Source organism: Schistocerca serialis, chromosome 9 (assembly GCF_023864345.2).
Source record: "Schistocerca serialis cubense isolate TAMUIC-IGC-003099 chromosome 9, iqSchSeri2.2, whole genome shotgun sequence".
Classification (NCBI taxonomy): domain Eukaryota; kingdom Metazoa; phylum Arthropoda; class Insecta; order Orthoptera; family Acrididae; genus Schistocerca; species Schistocerca serialis.
Window position 1 is genome coordinate 158,967,261 of NC_064646.1, and position 25,327 is coordinate 158,992,587.

Genomic DNA, 25,327 nt, shown 5'->3' on the forward strand with positions numbered 1-25,327 from the left:
AACATCGAATCCCAAACACTTATCGAACTCCTTCAAGGAGTATGAATAATGACATTCTGTACCAAATCCGACAAGCTCATTCGAATAGCATATAGCCGAAGATCAGTTTGCAGTGTGTAAAATCTCAAGAGCATGTGGACGAAGTGAACTTCTAAAGCAAGCTAAAATTATCTTCTGGGACGAATGAACAATAGCACATAAAAAATCACTCGAAGCCATGCACAGAACATTACAAACACTTTCGAGGTATCTCTGAAGTGATGAGAGAAGCTTTACTCACACTCTCAGGAGATTTTCGACAAACACATCCAGTTATCCCCAAGTCAACACCAGCAGACGAGCTCAATGCATCCTTGCAAAAACCATATCTCTGGCCACTGCGACTAAAAAAAAATATGAGAGCTGGACTATCGAAACACGAAACTACGGCATATTTTGCTCAACAACTTTCATAAATTGGCTAAGGTCCAAATCCTACTGACCAGACCACCGGCCTCATTAAACTAAACAGCGATTTCTGCAACATAGCCACTGCTGAAAATGAACTCATCGACCAAATTTATGCAAACATTGTTCACAGATATATCAATCTGGACTCGCTATTTGAAAGGGTAATTTTGGCAACTAAAAGTAATAGTATCGGCGATATCAACTTTAATATTCAAATGAAGATTTCCGGTAAAGAGAGAATATACAAATCGATCGACACAATGATCAACGGTGAAGAAAGTGTCAACTTTTCTACAGAATTTTTAAACTCTTTGCAAGTTCCAGGAGTGCCATTACACTACTTTCGATTTAAAACTGAATCTCCGATCATACTACTCAGAAATCTCAACACATAAAAACTATGTAATGGAACAAGGATGGTCGTCAAACAGCTATCGAATAACGTCATCGAAGCCGAACTTATAACTGGAACGTACAAAGGGCATACAATGTTTTTCCGCAGACTACCAATCATCTCTACTGAATTGCTATTCTAAATTAGAAGATTGCAATTTCCAATCAGATTAGCCTACTGTTTTACAATCAACAAAGCGCAAGGGCAAACTTAAAAATATTGCGGGATCAACCTTCGAGGTTCCTACTTCTCTCACCGTCAACCATCCGTAGTCTGCTCTCGAGTAGTAAATTCGAAAATTTGTACAAATACAGGGTGGCGCAAAAGTCACTGGACACTGATTTAAACAAAAGATTGAATTTATGTTTCGTTACAAATACAAGCAATACTTACAATTATTTTTATATTCAAACTGTTTTCCGTCTTAATTAATACATCTTTGTTGTCTTTTTGGAACACTGTCACATTCTCCATGGCATATTGTGGTATCACTGTTCAAATCATGAAATGCGTCGTGTATGTAGTCTCTTAGTTCAGCAATAGTCTGAAGCTTTTGAGAATAAACAAAGTGCCTTAAGACACCACGTAGGGAAAAAATCTATTGGCGTGATATCTGGTAAACGTGGAGTCACGTCAATATCTGACCATTGGCCAATCACTTTTGTTTGGATTATCTTCAAGTAACGCACGTCGTAATCGTAGAATGTAGACTCTAAACTTTTGCTTGTGTAACATTCTTTGCACTGACCTTTGTGATAAATACGGCTCAGTTGCTAATAGTCTGGGTGATTTTAGTGGACTTTGGGTCACATCTAAACATATCCGCAATTCATTTCCTGCGTTGTTACTGGTATTGGGCGGTTAGATTTTGATGCTTTCATAACAAATCCATGTTCTTCGAGTCTATCTTCTATGTCGTACGCTGTTTGTCTAGGCGGTGGTAGTGTCTTCCCTATTCATTATCTGCAATAGCGCAACTTTTATAAAATGTTTTAACGCCAAAATCTTTTGTTCTTTCCTTGACAATTCGCAAAACTACAGCTGCAAACACGTCTCACAGTTCACGCTTTCAACAATTCGCTGGTTTCATTATTATGGTTCAAATGGTTCTGAGCACTATGGGACTTAACATCTGAGGTCATCAGTCCCCTAGAACTTAAAACTACTTAAACCTAACTAACCTAAGGACATCACACACATCCATGCCCGAGGCAGGATTCGAACCTGCGACCGTAGCAGTCGCGCAGTTCCGGACTTCATTATTATGTTTGTTTTGTTTGTCATTGCATTGTATACAAACCTGACAAGGCGTGGTTATCACCATTTGGTAATAACATCTTAACGGGTCAAAACTTCCTACTGTTGTGCGCCTTGCTGTTACTTTCATTTTCATGTAACCAAATTTCCAGCGCTGCACTGTATACCAAGGATAAAGAAATGGAACATGTTGTTTATAAACAAGTTTTGTAAATAGCTGGAATATGTTTTGAATAAAAAAAATTACCTCTTATACTTCAACAAGTATTGTAAATAGCTAGAATATGTCTTCAATAAAATATTTTTAGCTCATCCTTCAAAGTTTATCCTTTTATTCCAACTACCACACAATCTCATATCAACTCCCTGAGCAAAGCCGGCTATCCCAGCTAGTAATAATATATTTCAAAAATCTATTATCTCCTATTTCACGCCCTTAGGGGTGGAAGTTGAAAAGTAAAAACACTTCCGGGCCGAGCGGTTCTAGGCGCTTCAGTCCGGAACAGCGCTGCTGCTACGGTCGCAGGTTCGAACCCTGCCTCGAGCATGGGTGTGTGTGATGACCTTAGGTTAGTTGTACTAAGTTTGGGGGGACTGATGACCTCAGTTGTTAAGTCCCATAGTGCTCAGAGCCAGTTTTGAACACTGCGGCTAGTTGTTACACGAGACAAATTGTTACTTGACAATGAAAATTTAACCGTTAGACTAGTTTCCTCGTTTCTCCACCAGATGGTAGCACTGATAGCCTCCCTCCTACGATCTTTTCCATATCGGTCGTCAGTTGATAATGAGGCGCTAGTGACAGATAATGTAGTTTTTTTTCTGCTGGAGTAATTTTTGTACACTCTGCGTATTTCTTTAGAGTTGCAGAAGATTGTGGATTTCAATTCAAATTTTGCAACAGTTGAACGTCCAACATTCAGGTATGTGTTGATATATATAAACAAATATTTTAAACTAATGTTTTCCACAATAAAACAAAATGGCATAGCGCGTGATCAGTTGTTACATAGGCGCAGGGACAAGTTTTTACGCTGTAACAACTTGCCCCAGACTGTTTTCGCTTTCTCTTAATATACACAATTATGTTTACCTACAGGCATAATGCTAGAGAAGACTAATAGAGGCACTGTGCCCAGGGAAACATATGCTGAAGCAGCAAATGATGTGCTGAGTGGCTCATTTTCACTGCCAAAAGCGGGCCAAAAATACGATATAAATTATATGACGTTGCACAAGTTTTGTAAGTGAGTGGAAGCAACAAAGGGAGGCAGGCAGCTTATTTTGCATTAGCGTTGCCCACTAGGGCGTTGTAGATTACAGCACTAACACAAGGAGCAAATATATTGATATGTTTAATGTAAATTAATCTCCTCGATCATAATAGATGCGCGCAGAGAAGTGTATACGGGACTGTTAAAATATTTTCTTGGCTGTTTACTTTCAGAATCGGAGGAGACGCTTGCGCCAAGCATTCGTTATAAGTGATCTCGGCAGGTCTTCTCCGACGAACAGGAAGCAGAGCTTGAAGAGAACTCAGAAAGCTGCTCAGCTCTACTACGGACTTAACGCCAAGAAGTGAGAAGTCGTAGCATATAAACGTGCCGGGAACAGTAGTGTGAAATCTCCCGTTTGTTGGAGTGGCGCAGAACTATATTCCGTTCGTCGAGAGAAGAGCTCTGAGAGCTGGCAGTGCAGTTGCCAGTATTCGACATGGACTGGCAGCGTGCCAGCGTCGGGGGGAGCGGGGTGACAGACCTTTCTTCGCACCCTTCGTCCCGCGGCAACACTCGGTTCCGTCAGAACCTAACAACACGCGTCATTCATTGCAGCATTACTGTAGGGGCAGCATTCTGCTGACCGATGAGTTCCTTGATGGAATATTTTTTCACAAGTGCTACCAGCGATTGTCATCATACTCAAACACACATAAATACTGGGTGATCAGTATAAATTTCAAAACTTAATAAACCACGGAATAATGTAGACAGAGAGGTAAAAATTGATACACACATGCTTGGAATGACATGTGGTTTTATTAGAACAAAAAAAAAAAAAAAACAAAGTTCACATAATGTCCGACAGTTGGCGCTTGACAGCAAAACGTCAGTAACTTCTACCGTGACGGGTGAGAGGTACACCTACTGGAAAGTACGATGTTTATGCACGATGGCGCTCCACCCCATATTGCTAGACGCGTGAAAGATCTCTTGCGCGCGTCGTTTGGTGATGATCGTGTGCTCAGCCGCCACTTTCGTCATGCTTGGCCTCCCAGGACCCCAGACCTCAGTCCGTGCGATTATTGGCTTTGGGGTTACCTGAAGTCGCAAGTGTATCGTGATCGACCGACATTTCTAGGGATGCTGAAAGAGAACATCCGACGCCAATGCTTCACCATAACTCCGGACATACTTAACAGTGCTGTTCACAAGATTATTCCTCGACTACAGCTATTGTTGAGGAATGATAGTGGACATATTGAGGATTTCCTGTAAAGAACATCATCTTTGCTTTGTCTTACTTTGATATGCTAATTATTGCTATTCTGAGCAGATAAAGCGCCATCTGTCGGACATTTTTTGAACATTTGTATTTTTTGGGTTCTAATAAAACCCCACATCATTCCAAGCATGTGTGTCAATTTGTACCTACCTACATTGTTCCGTGATTTATTCAGTTTTCAAATTTATACTGACTTTTTGATCACCCGGTATTTTGTTTAATGATGTTGTAGCCATTTCAATCCAACAATGTGTATTTTATTGTTATACGGTTCAGATTTCGCTGTATTTCATACCAGTCTGTTATCTTTTGACATATAAGTAAGTTACAGTACTTGAAAATGGCTTACGGCCGAACTCTGGTTCGTATAACAGGAAATAAACATTATTCCTGTCAAACGGCTCCTCTTTCTTTGCAAACTTGGCACAATACGTTATATTTCAAAATATTAGAGAGCAAGGAAATGTTAATTATTTCATTCACATCATAGTTTCACAGTTTTCAAATTATTCTTTGCTGCCACAAAGTCTCTTGCTGGAAGAAGTTCTATCACATTCATTTGGAGTAGTCGGTGAAGCAGTCTGAGTAGCATCTCTCTTCGAAACATCAAAAGATTTCTTCTTCCATTCATTGTGCCTTTTCTTAAACACTCGATTGCTGAAACGGGGCATATTGATATCCACAAACCATGTAAGTAAATCAGGTACGAGCAAAATTCGTCGGATATGCAAAATTGAACAGCTAAACAACACAAAGCAAATTCCAGAAGGCAACACACACGATATAGCGTTTATGTTTACCGATGTGAACAGTCACTTGTCACAGAGATAAAGCCATACAACGTTGGAAAACAAACCACTGTGTAATTCGGCAAAGATACCCTGCTTACTGCCAGCGAGCTGCGCCGTCAGAGATTACACACCAAGTCGCTACAACCGTTTACGCGGCGCGTCAACTTTGCAGCGATAAAAAACACACTTAGAATTCACATAGAAGGCTGAAACTTGATTTCTTTTATTCAGAAAACTTCAAATAATTTTATAATGAAAAAAAAACAACAAAAAACGTTAATTTTGTCATTTTCATCGTCCTGGCTCCCCTTAAAAAATTACCATGACTATGGTTCCAGCCAAAATAAAAATTACACACAATCAGGTTTTAAACATTTACAAGGTAAAGCAAATTACGCAAATGTTACGTGTAAAATATCGAATAAGGACGATACCTCTATTTTTTGTGTAGGAGAACGGAACCCCCAAGATCATCGTCATCTGATTGGTCATCTCTCGTCACGACTGCATAGTGTCGGTATCTTCGCTGCTGCTGTCTTCATAATCTGATAAAGATATTACAATATTATGATCGGATTCTTCTCTTACACCTTCTATGATTGACCTTGTAATATCTTTCCACATGTGGTTCACGACTTTCTTCCAATTTTCAGGCGCTATTCGTGTGACAGCCTAATTTACCAGCGTCTCTGTGTCTCGCAACGTAAAGGTTTTGTTTCGCTCCGCAGCATCTGCTTTTATTTCAGCCCAGATGAGTTCAGTTACTGTGTAGTGGCAGAGGTATGGCGGAAGACGTATAACTTTGTGGCCGTGGTTCTCTGCTAATGTATCAATCACATAACACGTCTTCTGTGGCTTGTATCGTTTTACTACTTCCGGAAGTTCCGCGTTTCGCATATTCTGTTCGAAGTCTACTTTACTATCTTTAAACCAGCTGACTATTTCGTCTCTCCTTGCAGCAGCCGTTGGTGCCTTATTTAATTGTATAGAGTGGTACGGCACATCGTCCATTACAAATACACTACCAGAACTGACATTTGGTAGCAAACGAGTAACGAATCAGTCTTTCAATGTATCTGAAGTCATCTCCTCGTGGTAGTCGACAGTTTTTTTGGTAATTTCCATGAATGATTGCCTATCGAAGTCGCGTGGTCCAAACGATACATATCGAACGTGCGATCGAATTCCATCATGCGACCGCGGTGGCGGGCGTTGTGATCGTCATTTTTATCTGTTTTCCGTTGTTCCCTTACTTACTCTAAATTACATACCTCCGCGAATTATTTGTGAGTTGCTAGAGAAATCCAGATGATTTATGTCGTTAGTGAGTGGGATGTCTGATGTTCTTGACGTTTCTTCGGCGGATTCTCTCACATGGAAGAATCTAATTCCATGTTTATGCAGCGTAAAAAATTGTTTGACTTCTTGTAGCAAATATGGAGTACTACCGGCTGAGGAAAGAAATGACTGTGTAGACTGTGGTGGTGCGAAATACGTAAAACTTCGTAAGAACAGTTTCGACGCTGAAATACCGTTACAATTTCATTGCGGACAGTGCGAAAAACGAACGAGTATCAGGAAGAATACATGGTGCGTCTCTTCAAATTATCCATCCACACCACTGTAATGGACTTTCACATGACGACAACACCGACAACGAGTAAGGTAAGTCGTCTCCTTTGCAATTACAAGTATTTTTGTAACTCTCTTCTTTTGTCTTGCTGTAGTGACCAACGTAAACATAGTCATAACGCCCGCCCGCCAGAGTCACATGATCGATTTACGATCGCACGTTCCATATGTATCGTTTGGACCCCGCGACTTCGACAGGCAATCATCCACGTTTCGCATATTCTGTTCAAAGCCTATTTTGCTATCTTTCAACCAGCTGACTATTTGGTCTCTCCTTGCAGCTGCCGTTGGTGCCTTATTTAATTGTATAGAATGGTACGGCACATTGTTCATTTCAAATCCACTACCAGAACTGACATTTGGTAGCAAACGAGTAACGAACCAGTCTTTCAATGTTCAAATGGTTCAAATGGCTCTGAGCACTATGGGACTTAACAGCTATGGTCATCGGTCCCCTAGAACTTAGAACTACTTAAACCTAACTAACCTAAGGACATCACACAACACCCAGCCATCATGAGGCAGAGAAAATCCCTGACTCCGCCGGGAATCGAACCCGGGAACCCGGGCGTGGGAAGCGAGAACGCTACCGTACGACCACGAGCTGCGGACTCTTTCAATGTATCTGAATTCATCTCCTCGTGGTAGTCGACAGTTTTTCTTGACTAAAACATCATCATAGCACCGGGCACAAAACCGTTCATTCATAGAGCCAGCAAGAACTATAATTAGTCGCCCTCCCTTATCAGTTGGCACACTCATAATTCCGTGGCGTGTGTGGTCGGTCCACGAGACGCAATGTGCATTACGCACGTTGACCCATGTTTCGACATATTACATTTTTCGGATTCACTGTTAGCAACTCGAGCAGGAAACGACATCTCCATGCTACAATGTCACCGCGTTCCATTAATACCTTTCATCCCGAGAACTTTTTCCAAACGAAGCCAATTTTTTCGAAAACAATGGAGAGACTTGTCGTTCTGTCTGTGAACAAACAATTATCCGACAGTGAAGCCATCAACTTCTTAAATGTGGGATACACCTTTCTGCTGTAGTACACGTATATGTGATGCCTGATAGCACTTTCGTCAAAGTTATCTGTTTCAGTCACACGATTCGATCTCTCCCTTGACTTTCCAGGCGACACAATAACGGGTCTTGCAGCTGAACTGGCAGTCTCTTTAGCGTTTATGACTTTCTTTACTATCACTGTAGAGATGTTCAATGCTTATACCACTCTGTCAATCACATTACCCACTGATATCAAAGGCCCACCATTGTCCCTTTCAGCCGGTCCCTGTGGCCGAGCTACTCTAGGCGCTTCAGCCTGGAACTGCGCGACCGCTACGACCGCAGGTTCGAATCTTGCCTCGGGCATGGATGTGCGTAATGTCCTTAGGATAGTTAGCTTTAAGTGGTTCTAAGTTCTAGGGGCCGTGTCTCCACTAGCTTCTTAAAATACGCCCACAGTACAGGATAAACATCCTCTCGAAATTTCAAGTTTCTGTCCTTAGCGATAACTGGGCGATGATGAATCAATCAGTTAGGACACTATCTTATTTATACATAGATTTATTTTCTACGGGTGCCTCGAGGCTATAAGAGCAACGCGAGGAATTTTTATTATTTAAATTTTACAAAAGGCCGCCTTTTTCATCCGTCACTTTTCCGTTCATGGGACAACAATCTACTGGTTCACGCCGAACAGGCCGAATCGTTATCAAGAAGTCACGTTGACAACGCAGGTCACAACGCAAGGTCACCTGCCTCTCTTCTGTTACGAGTGACTGCCAAGGCTGATGCTATCTGCCATAGATTTCTTTACCATTCCCCTCCTAGATGGGATGGGCCTACAAGAGTTACTTCCTCTCGCCCTCCTAACTACAGGGTGTTTCAAAAATGATCGGTATATTTGAAACGGCAATAAAAACTAAACGAGCAGCGATAGAAATACACCGTTTGTTGCAATATGCTTGGGACAACAGTACATTTTCAGGCAGACAAACTTTCGAAATTACAGTAGTAACAATTTTCAACAACAGATGGCGCTGCGGTCTGGGAAACTCTATAGTACGATATTTTCCACATATCCACCATGCGTAGCAATAATATGGCGTAGTCTCTGAATGAAATTACCCGAAACCTTTGACAACGTGTCTGGCGGAATGGCTTCACATGCAGATGAGATGTACTGCTTCAGCTGTTCAATTGTTTCTGGATTCTGGCGGTACACCTGGTCTTTCAAGTGTCCCCACAGAAAGAAGTCACAGGGGTTCATGTCTGGCGAATAGGGAGGCCAATCCACGCCGCCTCCTGTATGTTTCGGATAGCCCAAAGCAATCACACGATCATCGAAATATTCATTCAGGAATTTAAAGACGTCGGCCGTGCGATGTGGCCAGGCACTATCTTGCATAAACCACGAGGTGTTCGCAGTGTCGTCTAAGGCAGTTTGTACCGCAACAGATTCACAAAGAATGTCGAGATAGCGTGATGCAGTAATCGTTTCGGATCTGAAAAATGGTCCAATGATTCCTTTGGAAGAAATGGCGGCCCAGACCAGTACTTTTTGAGGATACAGGGACGATGGGACTGCAACATGGGGCTTTTCGGTTCCCCATATGCGCCAGTTCTGTTTATTGACGAAGCCGTCCAGGTAAAAATAAGCTTCGTCAGTAAACCAAATACTGCCCACATGCATATCGCCGTCATCAATCCTGTGCACTATATCGTTAGCGAATGTCTCTCGTGCAACAATGGTAGCGGCGCTGAGGGGTTGCCGCATTTGAATTCTGTATGGATAGAGGTGTAAACTCTCGCACATGAGACGATACGTGGACTTTGGCGTCATTTGGACCGCAGCTGCAACACGGCGAACGGAAACCCGAGGCCGCTGTTGGATCACCTGCTGCACTAGCTGCGCGTTGCCCTCTGTGGTTGCCGTATGCGGTCGCCCTACCTTTCCAGCACGTTCATCCGTCACGTTCCCAGTCCGTTGAAATTTTTCAAGCAGATCCTTTATTGTATCGCTTTTCGGTCCTTTGGTTACATTAAACCTCCGTTGAAAACTTCGTCTTGTTGCAGCAACACTGTGTTCTAGGCGGTGGAATTCCAACACCAGAAAAATCCTCTGTTCTAAGGAATAAACCATGTTGTCTACAGCACACTTGCACGTTGTGAACAGCACACGCTTACAGCAGAAAGACGACGTACAGAATGGCGCACCCACAGACTGCGTTGTCTTCTATATCTTTCACATCACTTGCAGCGCCATCTGTTGTTGAAAATTGTAACTACTGTAATTTAGAAAGTTTGTCCGCCTGAAAATGTACTGTTGTCCCAAGCATATTGCAACAAACGGTGTATTTCTATCGCTGCTCGTTTAGTTTTTATTGCCGTTTCAAATATACCCTGTATCTTCACCGTGTTACACCCCTGTAAGGAAATAAACCAATACCGTTCTTTTTCAGCCGCTTTTAAATCCTAACTACAACCCTGTCCAGCAAACGGTCATACAAGGTCTTGTCTTTGGCTATGATTTCAACTACTTCGATTAACACTTTTGTAAGTACATTGATTCTTCGTGTTGACCACAACTACCTGTCAGTGACCGTTTTTGTGTCCTCCCCAGGCATGCCAGCAGAGATAGGCACGTAACAGTGATGCACCCAACGACAACACTAGAAACAGGAATCGCACCAAATCGTCTGTTCCTAGCAGTATATGAGCCCAGCACCTGGTCTGATGGTACGTAGTGCCATTGGGCACACAACAAGATCACTTCTGGTTCAGACCGCAGGTGACCTGCATAGCAGTCGTCACGTTTCAGATAAGTTTTGGCCGTGGTTGTGCAATACTTCCACTAAGGTAACACGAGGCCGCATGTTGCCCATACTGTTCTGACCTACCTCGTGACGAACCATGTTCACTGTTAACCCGACAAGCATGGCCTCCAGATTTCATACCCATTGGAACACATGGTTATGGGTTGCGTTTCGAATGGCACACAATCACTCACTGCCACTTTGATTGATGAATTGCACCGATTTGAATGAGCATGGAATGAGGTACCCTTATCTATCATCCAAGTTCAGTTCGACTCCATGCCACTGTTTATGCCAGATGTCTGCTAAACATCACTCCTTGTACACACCCAGGTCCCTTACAACTTTAATCACGTATCCTTACTACTACAATGAAGTGACAAAAGTCATGGGGTACCTCCTAATATTGTGTCGGACCTCATTTTGCACGGCATAGCGCAGCAAATCGACGTCACATGGACTCAAAAAGTCGTTGGAGGTCCCATTTCGTCTACACAGCTTTTTGCGTAATTCCGAAAATGAGCCGGTACAAAGAAGTGCTCTCAATTACTATCCATACATGTTTGGTGGATTCATGCTGGGCGATTTGGGTGTCCAGATTATCCAGTAGAACTGTATAGAATGATGTTCAAACTAATTGTGAACAGTTGTTGCCCGGTAACATGGCACATCGTGTTTTGGGAACATGAAGTCCATTAATGGCTGCAAATGCTTTCCAAGAAGCCGAACTTAACCATTTCAATTCAATGATCGGTTCAGTTGGACCAGAGGACCTAGTATAATCCATGTACACACAGCCAACGCCATTATGAATCACCACCAGCTTCCACAATGCCTTGTTGACAGCTTAGGTCCACGACTTCGTGGGGTCTACGTCACAGTCGAACGCTACGATCAGCCTTACCAACCGAAATCGGGGCCCATCTCACCAGGCCACGATTTTCTAGTCATTTAGCGTCCAACCGATATGGCCACGAACCCAGGAGTGACGCTGCAGGCAGTGTCGAGCTGTCAGCAAAGACACTCGCGTCGGTCGTGTGCTGCCATAGCCCATTAACGGCAAATTTCGCCGCACTGTCTCGACGGATACGTGCGTCGTACGTCCCACATTGATTTCTGAAGTCATTTCATTTTGTGTTGCTTGTCTGTTCGCACTGGCAGCTCTACGCAAACGCCGCTACTCTTGGTTGTTAAGTGAAGGCCGTTAGGCACTGAATTCTCCTGGTGAGAAGTAATGCCTGAAATTTCATACTTTTGGCAGATTCTTGACAGAAAACTGAGTTCCCTTACGATTTCCGAAATGGAATGTCCTTTGCTTCTAGGTCCGACTAGCATTATGCGTTCGAAGTCTGTTAAATCCCGACGTACGCCCATCATCGCGTCGGATACCTTTTCAAATGGATCACTTCAGTACAAATGAAAGCTCCGCCAATGCGCTGCCCTTTCATGCCTTGCGTACATGAGACTGCCGCCATCTGTATATGTGCATACTTGATAACCTCATTGTAATGGAAGAGATGCCGCACACGTTAAGGATGCAACAGCAGAAATTCCACGCACCAATTATTCTTGGCGTTGCTCTTTTAAAGGCCACTAATGTCGTACCGAGCCTTTTGCGTTCAATGCGAACTGTACCCGATCAGACGTCGAAATTGGAGTCAGACTTTCATATTGAATTTAAACGTACATAAGTGTTTAGCACACACATGTTCCTAACACCTAACTTCATACATCCCTCACACATGATACAGTGCGTGTCAGGTGCGTGGAATTTCTGCTGTTGCACAGCGGACACACACATTGAAATTTAAATGGCCGAATCGTTTCGGAGCTTGAAAAACTCGTAAAAACTCGGTTCCTTCTTAGCCGTAGAATCAGTGTTACGATTTAGGTCGTTCACAGTGAATATTCTTAGTTCAACTGGAGGGAATATAAATGGACCAATATCGATCGAGTATGGTATAGAATCTTTGCTAGCCTTCACCATATCTCTAAGCTGCCGTCATTTTCGAATTCAGTTCAACTGTGTCACAGTTTTAACCAACTATTTTAAGGCTAGGATACTGACTACGAATTAACGTGTGAGCGAACCTATCCTCATTGAAAGTAATCTTCTACATAACGATTCCGAACAAAGATTACCGTTTCACAGGTTTTTTTTTTCGAAAGGATAATAATGAAACCGCTGAAAGTGACTACAGAACTGAAATTACAATAGTGTCCAACAGAAAATAAAAATGACAGTCAAATAATAAAATTATCATATAGATAGTTCTACGTGGCTCCAACTCGTAAAATGAGTCATCAAATAATGTTAACGTGGTAACGAACGCTGTGGATCACTGACTTAACTGAATGTCTCGCTGTTGTATTTCTGATCTTGATAAATAAATGCCAATATTTACACTAAGGGCACGTCATGTTGTGATAAAAATTCCAGAATTTCGGTCACTATTGCAGACAGCAAGCAGCAGCTCGCTAACAATACTAGAGAGAAAGGTACCTTTCGAATGTTATATGGACACTATGTTGATTAAATCTTTTCTGTTCTCAGAAGAAACATGTGCAGACTGGTATACATCATCGTGGCTAGATGTGACCTAAGTTGCGTTTCGAATCGTTAAATAAAACTTTAAATCAACAGTTGGTATTATCATGAATTGGCTGCCGCCGCCTCTCCTCTTTCATCACTTTATCTTAGGCCAACTTCCTAGCGTAGTGGTTAGGATTGATGGCTGCTGACAGATAGGTCTTGGTTTCCTTTAATAGTAACCGTCTCAGACTCCTCAGTGGCAGAAAAATGTGGAAAAGGTGACACCATGACTTTTGTGGTTAAATGAAGAGATGCTCAATAAAAAAACAAAATATAGGCTGCAAAACTGAATCACATGCCGCCGAGATGGCGTCTAATCAAGAGGCTTACTCCAGGTTGACAGCAATGCGAAATGCATCCATTTACGTCTTTCTTAGTCAAAAAAATGGATCAAATGGCTCTGAGCACTATGGGACTTAACTTCTGAGGTCATCAGTCCCATAGAACTTCGAACTACTTAAACCTAACTAAGGACATCACACACATCCATGCCCGAGGCAGGATTCTAACCTGCGACGGTAGCGGTTGCACACTTCCAGACTGTAGCGCCTAGAACCGCTCGGCCAGCCCGGCCGGCCGTTTCTTAGTCGCTCAACGACTCCTCTTCCCTTTCGCTGGTATGTGAAAGTTTGCTCTAGCAAGCGATTATCCTTTCTCAAAGCATGTTGTTGACACTGTCGACTATTTCTTTTCATCAGTGTTCTGACTGGCCTGAAGCAGCCCGGCAGAATTCCTCTCCTGTACCAATCTGCTCATCTTGGGCCCATCGTCCTCAATTATTTGGGTGGACGTATTCCAGTCTCTGTCTTCATCTACAATTTTTACCTCTATAGCTCCGCCCAGTACTATGGAAATTTTTTACTCTCTGTTCTTTCATCCTGCCCCTCTTGCTTCCTCTACGTTCCTTTCTTCGCCGATTCTGTGCAGATTATTCTCATTCTGTACCTTATAAGTCCATCTAATTTTTAACACTCTTCTGCAGCACAACTTTTCAAATGCTTCAATTTTCTCCTGTTTCGGTTGTCCCAAAGTCCATTATTCACTGCCAAATAGTGCCGTGCTCTAAACGAACATTTTAAGAAATTTCTTTCTCATTTTATGACCGGTATTTGATAACTTATTTTGGCCAGGAATACCCTCTTTCCCTGCGCTACTCTGTTTTGTTTTATGTACTCTTTGTTCCGTACGTCATGTGTCACTTTGATTCTAAGGTAGCAGACGTCAGGACTTCGCCTACTTCGCTATCTTCAGTTTTGATGTTCAATTTAGTGCTATGTCACTTCTGCTACTCCTCATTACTTTCGATTTTGTTCAGTTTATATTCAGTCAATTTTCTGTACTCATTAGACTGTTCATTCCATTCAACAAATCCTGTACCTCTTCATTTTCACTGAGGATAGCAAAGTCATCAGTGAGTATCGTTTTTGATATCCGTCCACGTCTTATTTTAATCCCTTTACTTCCGTCATTGCTCCTTCGATGTTTGGATTGAAAAACCTTACACTCTTTTTTGTTCCGAGCACCTCACTCTTGGTCTTCTAACCTTGTTTCCCCCTCTTGGAACTGCTACATGTAGTATATAACCCGTCGTTCCCTATAGCTTACTCCCATTATTGTCAGAATTTAGAAAATTTTGGGCTGTTTTACATTAGCGACTGCTTTTTCCTGGTCAATAAAACCTGTGAACCTGTTTGGTTTTCCTTAAGTCTTGCTTCCATCATCGTCAGGACTGCCCCTCTGGTGATTTTTTCTTTCTTAAAGCCAAATGCATAGTAATTAACTTTTACATATTGCTACTTGTATATATTATTCTTTTCAGCAACTTGCATGCATGAGATGTGACACTGATCGTGCGGCAGTTCTCGCACTTATCTGTCCTTGATATCTCCGACATTGTGTGGATATTTATCCGAGAGTCTGATGGTATGTTGCTTGTCTCGAAGATTCTACACATCAGCTTGAACAGTTGTTCGGCTGCCATTTCCCAAAATTATTTTAGAAAATCCGATGGAATATTTTTTATCGCTTCTGAATTATTTAATGTCAAGGTTCCGTAGCTCTTTTACATTCTAACTAACACTGGTTCCTCTATCTCTTCTATTACCACCCCTGTTTCTTCTTTTACCACGTCATCAGATAATTCTTCCTCCTCACATAGGCCTTCCATCTACCCATTTCGCCTATCCACTGTCTCCTTTGAGCTTAATAGTGAGATCACCATCGGCATTTAATGTTGCCACCCTGGCTTTTCATTACACAAGAGGTTTATTTGACTTCTCTATATGCTGCACTATTTCTCCAGGCGATCATTTCTTTTTCGATTTATTCATACTCTTATTGCAGCTGTTTCTCCTAGGCTTCCGTGCACTTCCTATTTATTAAAAAAAATGGCTCTGAGCACTATGGGTCTTTAATATCTGAGGTCATCAGTTCCCAAGACTTAGAACTACATAACCATAACTAACCTAAGGACATCACACATATCCATGCCCGAGGCATGATTCGAAACTGTGACCGTAGCAGCAGCGCGGTTTCGGGCTGAAGCTCCTACAACCGCTCGGCCACAGCCCTATTTAGTTCAGTCCTTATATTTATATATCTGTAGTCGTATTTTTGCGTGAACATTTTCTGCGTCCGTCTTTCGACGATCACTTGAAGTATTTTTTCTTTTACCCACAGATTCCTCGCAACTACTTTCCTTGCACCTATTTTGCGTGTAGAGCATCCGTGATTGTCCTTTTAAGAGGTGTCTATGTATCTTCCAATTAACTGCCTACTGCGCTACTGCTTATCGCAGTATCTACATCTTCAACGAACTTCAAATGCGTCTCATTATTCCTCAGTAATTTACACTCCTGGAAATTGAAATAAGAACACCATGAATTCATTGTCCCAGGAAGGGGAAACTTTATTGACACATTCCTGGTGTCAGATACATCACATGATCACACTGACAGAACCACAGGCACATAGACACAGGCAACAGAGCATGCACAATGTCGGCACTAGTACAGTGTATATCCACCTTTCGCAGCAATGCAGGCTGCTATACTCCCATGGAGACGATCGTAAGGATGCTGGATGTAGTCCTGTGGAACGGCTTGCCATGCCATTTCCACCTGGCACCTCAGTTGGACCAGCGTTCGTGCTGGACGTGCAGACCGCGTGAGACGACGCTTCATCCAATCCCAAACATGCTCAATGGGGGACAGATCCGGAGATCTTGCTCGCCAGGGTAGTTGACTTACACCTTCTAGAGCACGTTGGGTGGCACGGGATACATGCGGACGTGCATTGTCCTGTTGGAACAGCAAGTTCCCTTGCCGGTCTAGGAATGGTAGAACGATGGGTTCGATGACGGTTTGGATGTACCGTGCACTATTCAGTGTCCCCTCGACGATCACCAGTGGTGTACGGCCAGTGTAGGAGATCGCTCCCCACACCATGATGCCGGGTGTTGGCCCTGTGTGCCTCGGTCGTGTGCAGTCCTGATTGTGGCGCTCACCTGCACGGCGCCAAACACGCATACGACCATCATTGACACCAAGGCAGAAGCGACTCTCATCGCTGAAGACGACACGTCTCCATTCGTCCCTCCATTCACGCCTGTCGCGACACCACTGGAGGCGGGCTGCACGATGTTGGGGCGTGAGCGGAAGACGGCCTAACGGTGTGCGGGACCGTAGCCCAGCTTCATGGAGACGGTTGCGAATGGTCCTCGCCGATACCCCAGGAGCAACAGTGTCCCTAATTTGCTGGGAAGTGGCGGTGCGGTCCCCTACGGCACTGCGTAGGATCCTACGGTCTTGGCGTGCATCCGTGCGTCGCTGCGGTCCGGTCCCAGGTCGACGGGCACGTGCACCTTCCGCCGACCACTGGCGACATCGATGTACTGTGGAGACCTCACGCCCCACGTGTTGAGCAATTCGGCGGTACGTCCACCCGGCCTCCCGCATGCCCACTATACGCCCTCGCTCAAAGTCCGTCAACTGCACATACGGTTCACGTCCACGCTGTCGCGGCATGCTACCAGTGTTAAAGACTGCGATGGAGCTCCGTATGCCACTGCAAACTGGCTGACACTGACGGCGGCGGTGCACAAATGCTGCGCAGCTAGCGCCATTCGACGGCCAATACCGCGGTTCCTGGTGTGTCCGCTGTGCCGTGCGTGTGATCATTGCTTGTCCAGCCCTCTCGCAGTGTCCGGAGCAAGTATGGTGGGTCTGACACACCGGTGTAAATGTGTTCTTTTTTCCATTTCCAGGAGTGTAGTATCCGACTCCCTTCCCACTAATTCCTTAGGACTATTCTCTGAAACACAAATTTAATTTCATCATTACTAAATTGTGATCTGAGTCTATGTGCTCCTGGGTATGCCTTACAAACAAATGATTTCAGAATCTTTACATGATCATGATGTAATCCAGCTGGAATCTTCTAGTGTCTCCGAGTCTTTTCCAGGTATACTTCAGCCACTTGTGATTCTTGAACAGAGTATTCACCAATACTAACTGAAATTTATTGCAGACTCAGTGACACATTCCGCCCCTTTCATTCGTATTTACAAGCCCATATTCTCCCGTAATCTGTCTTTTACCCTTTCACTTACAACTGGATTCCAATCCCCCTTGACTGTTAGGTTTTCATCTCCCTTTACATACTGAGTAGCCTTTTCAATATTGTCGTATGTTCTCACTTCGTATGTTATCACTTCATCTTCTGCTTGCGACATTAGCATATACGAGGTGCGACAATAAAGTAATGAGACTGATGTGAAAAAAATGTTGCTTACCGGTTTAGTCAAGTTTAGTGTTGTCTCCTTCAAAGTAGTTCCTCTCTGATTGCAGACACTTTTTCCAGCGCTTCTGCCATTGATGGTAACGTTTCTGGATCTCATCTTCTGTTATATCCTCCAAGACCCTCGTCACAGCTTTTTGGACATTTTGAGTTGTTTGAAAATGGTGTCCCTTGACCGCCGTTTTGACTCTTGGAAATAGAAAAAAGTCGCACGGAGCAATATCTGGCGAATAAGGTGGCTGTCGTAGTACTGAAATTTGTTTTGAGCTTGAAAATTGCTGTACTGACAGAGCAGAATGGGATGGTACATTATCGTGTAGCAGAATTCAATTATCAGCAATGTTGGCACTGACATGAAGAACTCTCTTACGAAGTCTTTCTAGAATTTCACTGTAGTAGTATTGGTTAACTGTTAATCCAGGAGGCTCCCACTCTTTATGAACAATTGCCTTGGTATCAAAGAAGCACACAAGCATGCATTTCACTTTTGATTTTGACGTGCGAGCTTTTTTTGGTCTGGTGATCCCTCTGAGCACCATTGCGAACTTAGGCGTTTTATCTCTGGATCGTACTGGAAAAACCAACTTCCATCACCAGTGATAGCACGGCTGAACAATTCTGGAATGATTTCCGTCTGCTCTAACAGATCAGCTGCTACATTTTTCCGTGTTTCTCGCTGTTGTGGTGTGAGATTTTTGGGGACCGTTTTTGCACAAATCTTTCTCATACCAAGATCTTCAGTTATTATTAGACGAACCGTTTCTCAATTGATGTTCAGTTCTTCTGCAATCATTTTCACGGAAAATCTTAGATCAGATCGTACGAGTTCACGCACCCTGGCCAAGTTGACATCCGTCTATGAGGTTGATGGTCGTCCACTGTGGCCTTTATCTTCAACATTCGTTCTGCCTTTACTAAACATTTTATGCCAACGAAAAACTTGAGCTCTTGACATAACCTCCTCTCTAAAAGCCTTGCGAAGCTTACCGTAAGCCGGCCGGAGTGACCGAGCAGTTCTAGGCGTTTCAGTCTGGAAACGCGCGACCGCTACATTCGCAGGTTCGAATCCTGCCTCGGGCATGGATGCGCGTAATGTCCTTAGGATAGTTAGCTTTAAGTAGTTCTAAGTTCTAGGGGAGTGATGACCTCAGATGTTAAGTCCCATAGTTCTCAGAGCCATTTGAACCATTTTTTGAACCAAGCTTACCGTACGTTGTTGTCGCTCTTTCACCCAATTTAATGCAAAAAGAAATGGCTTACCATTGCGCAATATTATGCGGTTCAGTTTCCATGACGAGAGACAGAAACATGTGTTAACTTATTGCAGCACAACTCATGACTGAGCAGTTGCATCAATGTGCCCCTTGGACTAGAAGCAGCTTATAGACCAAGGTCCAAGATATTGTGCCTACGCAAGCCTGCAGGGTTGCCACATCTTTCAAAGAAAATCAGTCTCATTACTTTATTGTCGCACCTCGTATACCGGAATTATTGTTGTCGTCTCGGGTTTACTCCCGAAGCTGATAACAATCCTACCACTGAACTGTTCACAATAACTCACTCTCTGCCCTGTATTCCTGTTCATAATGAATCCTTCCGCATTCTAACATTTTCTTCTTCTATTGATATTATCCCATATTATTTTAACCACAAATCATTATCTTCATTCCATTTCACTTCACTGACCCGCACTATAACTAGACAGAGCATTTTATTTCCCTTTTCAGATTTTCTCCGTTCTCTACCTCGTTCTATCTTCTGACATTCCACGCCTCTACTCGTAGAACGTTACCCTTTAGTTGGCTATTCAGTATTTTTCTCATGGTCACATCCTACTTGGCAGCCCTCCCTAAGCTCCAGTTAGGGAACTAACCAGGAACTTACATGTTCTTACACATTTTGTTCCGACACCAAAGGAGGGGACGTCGAGATGATGCCCATCCAGCATGGGAAACTCTATTCCTTTCGCTCCAAAATTTTGTGTAATCAGCTGAGTTGGGTCACCCTGCTACAGTGCTTGGCACAAAGAAGCCGAGTAATCGATGGGACACTGCTCCACCCCAGTGGCAACTTCTTATTTGTTACATGCACCTTCTACACTAAGAGTGGGAAGCTTCTGCAGCATTTCCTCGTTATTTCATGGAATAAGCGACGGTCACGACCATCACAGCATTTAATCATCTCTTCCATATAGAGTTTCTTTGAAAGTGGGGAGTTGTGGAGTAATATTAATATTTCGTGGTCATTCTAACTCTTTCCTCTATGTAGATTTACATCTACATCTACATGGATACTCTGCAAATCACATTTAAGTACCTGGCAGAGGGCTTCACAATTCTCTATTATTCCGACCTCGTATAGCGCGCGGAAAGAACGAAAACCTCTATTTTTCCGTACGAGCTCTGATTTCCCTTACTTTGTCGTGGCGATCGTTTCTCCCCGTGTAGGCGGTGTCAGCCAAATATTTTCGCATTTGGAGGAGAAAGTTGGTGATTGGAATATCGTGAGAAGATTCCATCACATCGAAAAACGCCTTTCTTTTAATGATGTCCAGCCCAAACCCTTTATCATTTCAGTGACACTCTCTCCCATTTTTCGCGATAATACCTTTCTTTGAACTTTTTCGATGTACTCCGTCAGTCCTATCCGGCAAGGATCTCACACCAGGCAGCAGCATTCTAAAAGAGGACGGACAAAAATAGTGTAGGCGTTCTCTTTAGTAGATCTGTTACATTTTCTGTATGTGCTTCCAATAAAACGCAGTCTTTGGTTATCCTTTCCCACAACATTTTCTATGTGTTCTTTCCAATTTAAGTTTTTCGTAATTGTAATTCCTAGGTATTTAGTCGAATTTACAGCCTTTATATTTGACTGATTTATCGTGTAACCGAAGTTAAACGGATTACTTTTAGCATTCATGTGATGACCTCACACTCTTCGTTATTTAGGGTCAACTTCCAATTTTCGCACCTTTCAGATATCTTTTCTAAATCGTTTTGCAATTTGTTTTGATCCTAAGATGACTTTATTAGTCGATAAACAACCGCGTCATATGAAACAACCTAAGACGGTTGCTCAGATTGTCTCCCATATCGTTTATATAGATAAGGAACAACATAGGGCCTATAACACTACCTTGAGGAACGCCTGAAATCACTTCTGTTTTACTCAATGACTTTCTGTCAATTATTACGAACTGTGACCTCTCTGACAGGAAGTCACAAATCCAGTCACATAACAGAGAAGATATTCCACAAGCACGCAATTTCACTAAACCCTCTTGTGCGGTACAGTATCAAAAGCCTTCTGGAAATCCAGAAATACGGAATCGATCCGAAATCCCTTGCAGTAGCACTCAACACTTCGTGGGAATAAGGAGCTAGTTGTGTTTCATAAGAACGATGTTTTCTAAACCATTGTTGACTGTGTGCCAATAGACCGTTTTCTTCGAGGTAATTCAAAGAGTTCGAACACAAGATATGTTCCAGAATCCTGTTGCACATCGACATTAATGATATGGGCCATTAAGTAAGTGGATTACTCTTACTACTTTTCTTGAATATTGGTGTAATGTGTGCAACTTGCCAGTCTCTGGGTACGGATCTTTCGTCGAGCGAACGGTTGTATGTGATTGTCAAGTATGGAGCTAATGCATCAGCATACTCTGAAATGAACCTAATTGGTATACAGTCTGAACCACATTATTGATTTGAGTTGATTCACTACTCTGAGGATATTTACTTCTACGTTACTCATGTTGGCAGCTGTTCTCAATTAGAATTCTGGAATATCTATTTCGTCTTCTTTTGTGAAGGCATTTCGGAAGGCTGTGTTTAGTAACTCTCCTTTGCCAGCACTGTCTTCGATAGTATCTTCATTACTGTTGCGCAGAGAAGGCATTGATTGTTTCTTGCCGCTAACATACTTCACATACGACCAGAATCGCTTTGGATTTTCTGCCAAGGTTCGAGACAAATTTTCGTTGTGGAAACTGTTATAAACATCTCCCATTCAAGTCCGCGCTAAATTTCGAGCTTCTTTAAAAGATCGCCTATGTTGGGGATTTTGCTCCTGTTTAAATTTGGCATGTTTGTTTCATTGTTTCTGCAACAGTGTTCCTACCCGTTTTGTGTACCAAGGAGAATCAGCTCCATCGTTTGCTAATTTATTTGGTATAAATCTCTCAATTGCTGCCGATACTATTTCTCTGAATTCAAGCCACATCTGGTCTACACTTATATCATTAATTTGGAAGGAGGGCAGTCTGTCTCTAAGGAAGGCGTCAAGTGAATGTTTATCTGCTTTTTTTTTGAATAGGTGTATTTTTAGTTTATTTTTGGAGGATTTTGGGGTTACAATATTCAATCTCGCTACGATAACCCTGTATCCGTTTTGATGCTCGTTATTAACTCAGTATTTTATGTTGCTTAGAGGTCAAGTGTGTTTTAACAACCGTTTACTATTCGCATGTGATCATGAACTAACTACTCCAAATAATTTTCAGAGGATGCGTTTTGCACAATTTCGGATGATGTTTATGCATACCTCCGGAATTAAACATGTATTTTCGCCAACATCTCGAGGGTAAAGTAAAGTCACCATCAACTATAATCGTATGAGTCGCGTATGTGTTTGAATTCAAACTGAAGTTTTGTTTGATTTCTTGTCTCCTAGTCGCCATTGGGTGCTGGTGGACGTACAGTTTATTGATTTTGGGGATATGTAAGTGTTGCAGTTGTGGTTGTGATATCCATGCGACACAACTTATGTCGCTTAATTTGGCTGTACTTTCCGACATCTTGGTGTATCATTAATTTTGATGTCGTTAGCTCCCCAGATGAGCAGATCGTGCGGCGCGTTCTCCATACAGTCTTCCACACTATTTTTGGCTCCTCCCCACATTTATTAATTTGGTTTGAGTTTTAGAGAACGCTGCTCTTTTCTAATTATTATTGTAACTTTTGTCAGTCACTAGAACGAATAAATTTCTATTAACCTCAGCCTTGACTTATATTGCTAGACCCTTTACATTGTCCTACAACTGTTGCTTGGTTAGAGGGCCCACTAATAATACATATAATCTGCTGCACGCCTAAGCTTGTTATTCTCTCTGTGATAGCGTTATCGCTGTGCACAGAGGCCAAACTCAACAATCAGTTATACAGGGTGTTTCGAAATGAGTGTCGATATTAAGTCTTTGTAGCTTTTATTACATTCATCTTACAGTTACAAATAATACATCAAATGAAAGACCACCTCAAACAGGTTTTCTACCAAGTGTTCAATATGAGCACCATTCATCACAGGGCACACATTCAGTTGACAGTCGAGTTCTTCGCAAACCTTGATCGGTGTGTATGGAGTCATTGTTGCAAGAAATGCTTCAGTCCTGTTTCTTAATTCAGGTATATGATTTTGTGGCGTAGACACATCTATATGTTCCTTTCTGAGCCCCTAAAGGCAAAGATCATACGCCGTGAATCCGGGAGAACGTAGAGGCCACGCTCTGTCGTCCTGCCCCTTGCAGTCAGTCCAGCGGTCGAGTGCAACGTCGTTTAACCAATCGTGTACTGAGTTATGCCTATTAGGCGGCGCATCACCTCGGCAGCAAATGAAGTTTTGTAGTTCAGCTTCTTCTCATGGAAGAAACAGACATAGTTCTAGCGCATCAAGATAAAAAAACAACAGTTATGGTTGTGTCACAGAATGAGAAAGGCCCACAAACTTTCCACTGAGATATAAACGAAAGATTTCAACTTAGGGGAATCTCGTTGCGGCTGCACTGTGTCGTGAGACTTGACTGACCCCCATATGCATACGTTATGTGTGTTCACATTCCAACTTAAGTGAGATGTCGATTCATTACTGACGACGACACGATCTAGAAAATCTTCATCGTCAGGCAGCAACATTTTGTTTGCAAAGTTAGCGTGTAAGCTGTAGACTGTAGGCTTTAGAACTTGTAATACGTTTACAAACTAAACTGTATGAATTGGCTCTCCATTTAATGTATTGGATATGATGGTACGTTGAATATAATAAATGCTACAAAACCCTAAAGATGTTATATTCATTTTGAAATATCATTTGCTAGAAATCCACAGAAAATTACGAGTACTGAACTCACTCGTCTAACATAATCAAACATTTGTTGTAAAACGAGCACTGCACTTATTTTCCTCAACTCTGACCCAGAACTGGAACGCAACTTGCAACTCCTTCAGCTGCCTGGAGCAAGCTCAGCTGAAGAAATCTGAAGCTCCAGCCCATCGGGCAAGAATTTGCTGACATATTGAGAGTGCTGACATATTGAGAGTGTCATGGTGTGGTGCTACTAGATTATTCTAGTAGCAGGAAAACCACTACTAGAGCATCTACCGAGATACCGAAATCTCCTAATGAGATTACGGCAGTCTCTTAAGACGAAACGTCACGCGAAGCTCCGCGACAAGGTTCCACCTCGTTCCGCACAGGACACGGTCATACGTGCTTCCTCGTTTGGCCCTCAAATTCTGCCTTGCTGCCGGAATCTCTTCACGTGGATACCAATCGCTTCTTGCTCCTTTCTCGGATGAAGAAACTTGTGTGGCAGGCATTTCGAGACTGATGACGAGATGGTCTTCCAGGTGGAATGTTTCCTAAGCGGCCCATAGTCGGAGTTCTTTAACCGAAGTCTCCGCAATGACACCCATTATTAAAAAGAAATGTGTCGCATTGAAGAGTGTATACGTGAAGGAAGAATTACAACTTCAGCAAGTGTAATGGTAAGAGCGTGATTTTGTTTGAGTTCGTAATTAAAACTTTAAGATTATCCTCGTTATTCAGAGCAGTGTGTCTACAACGTTGAGTTTTTTTTATTGGCCCTATCTGGTTAACTTATTTTACAAAATTCGACGAGACCACGTTTGTTTTTAGAAGACTAATGTATCTGCAAACTGCTCTTATCTGCATCTCCACACATACACCACAGGGCACAGTATTGTGCGCGTCGAAGGGTGTGGCGGGTGGGAGGGGGAGAGGGGGTACCCTGTACCACAACTAGTCATTGTCTTTCCTGTTATACTCGCAAACAGAGCGAGGGAAA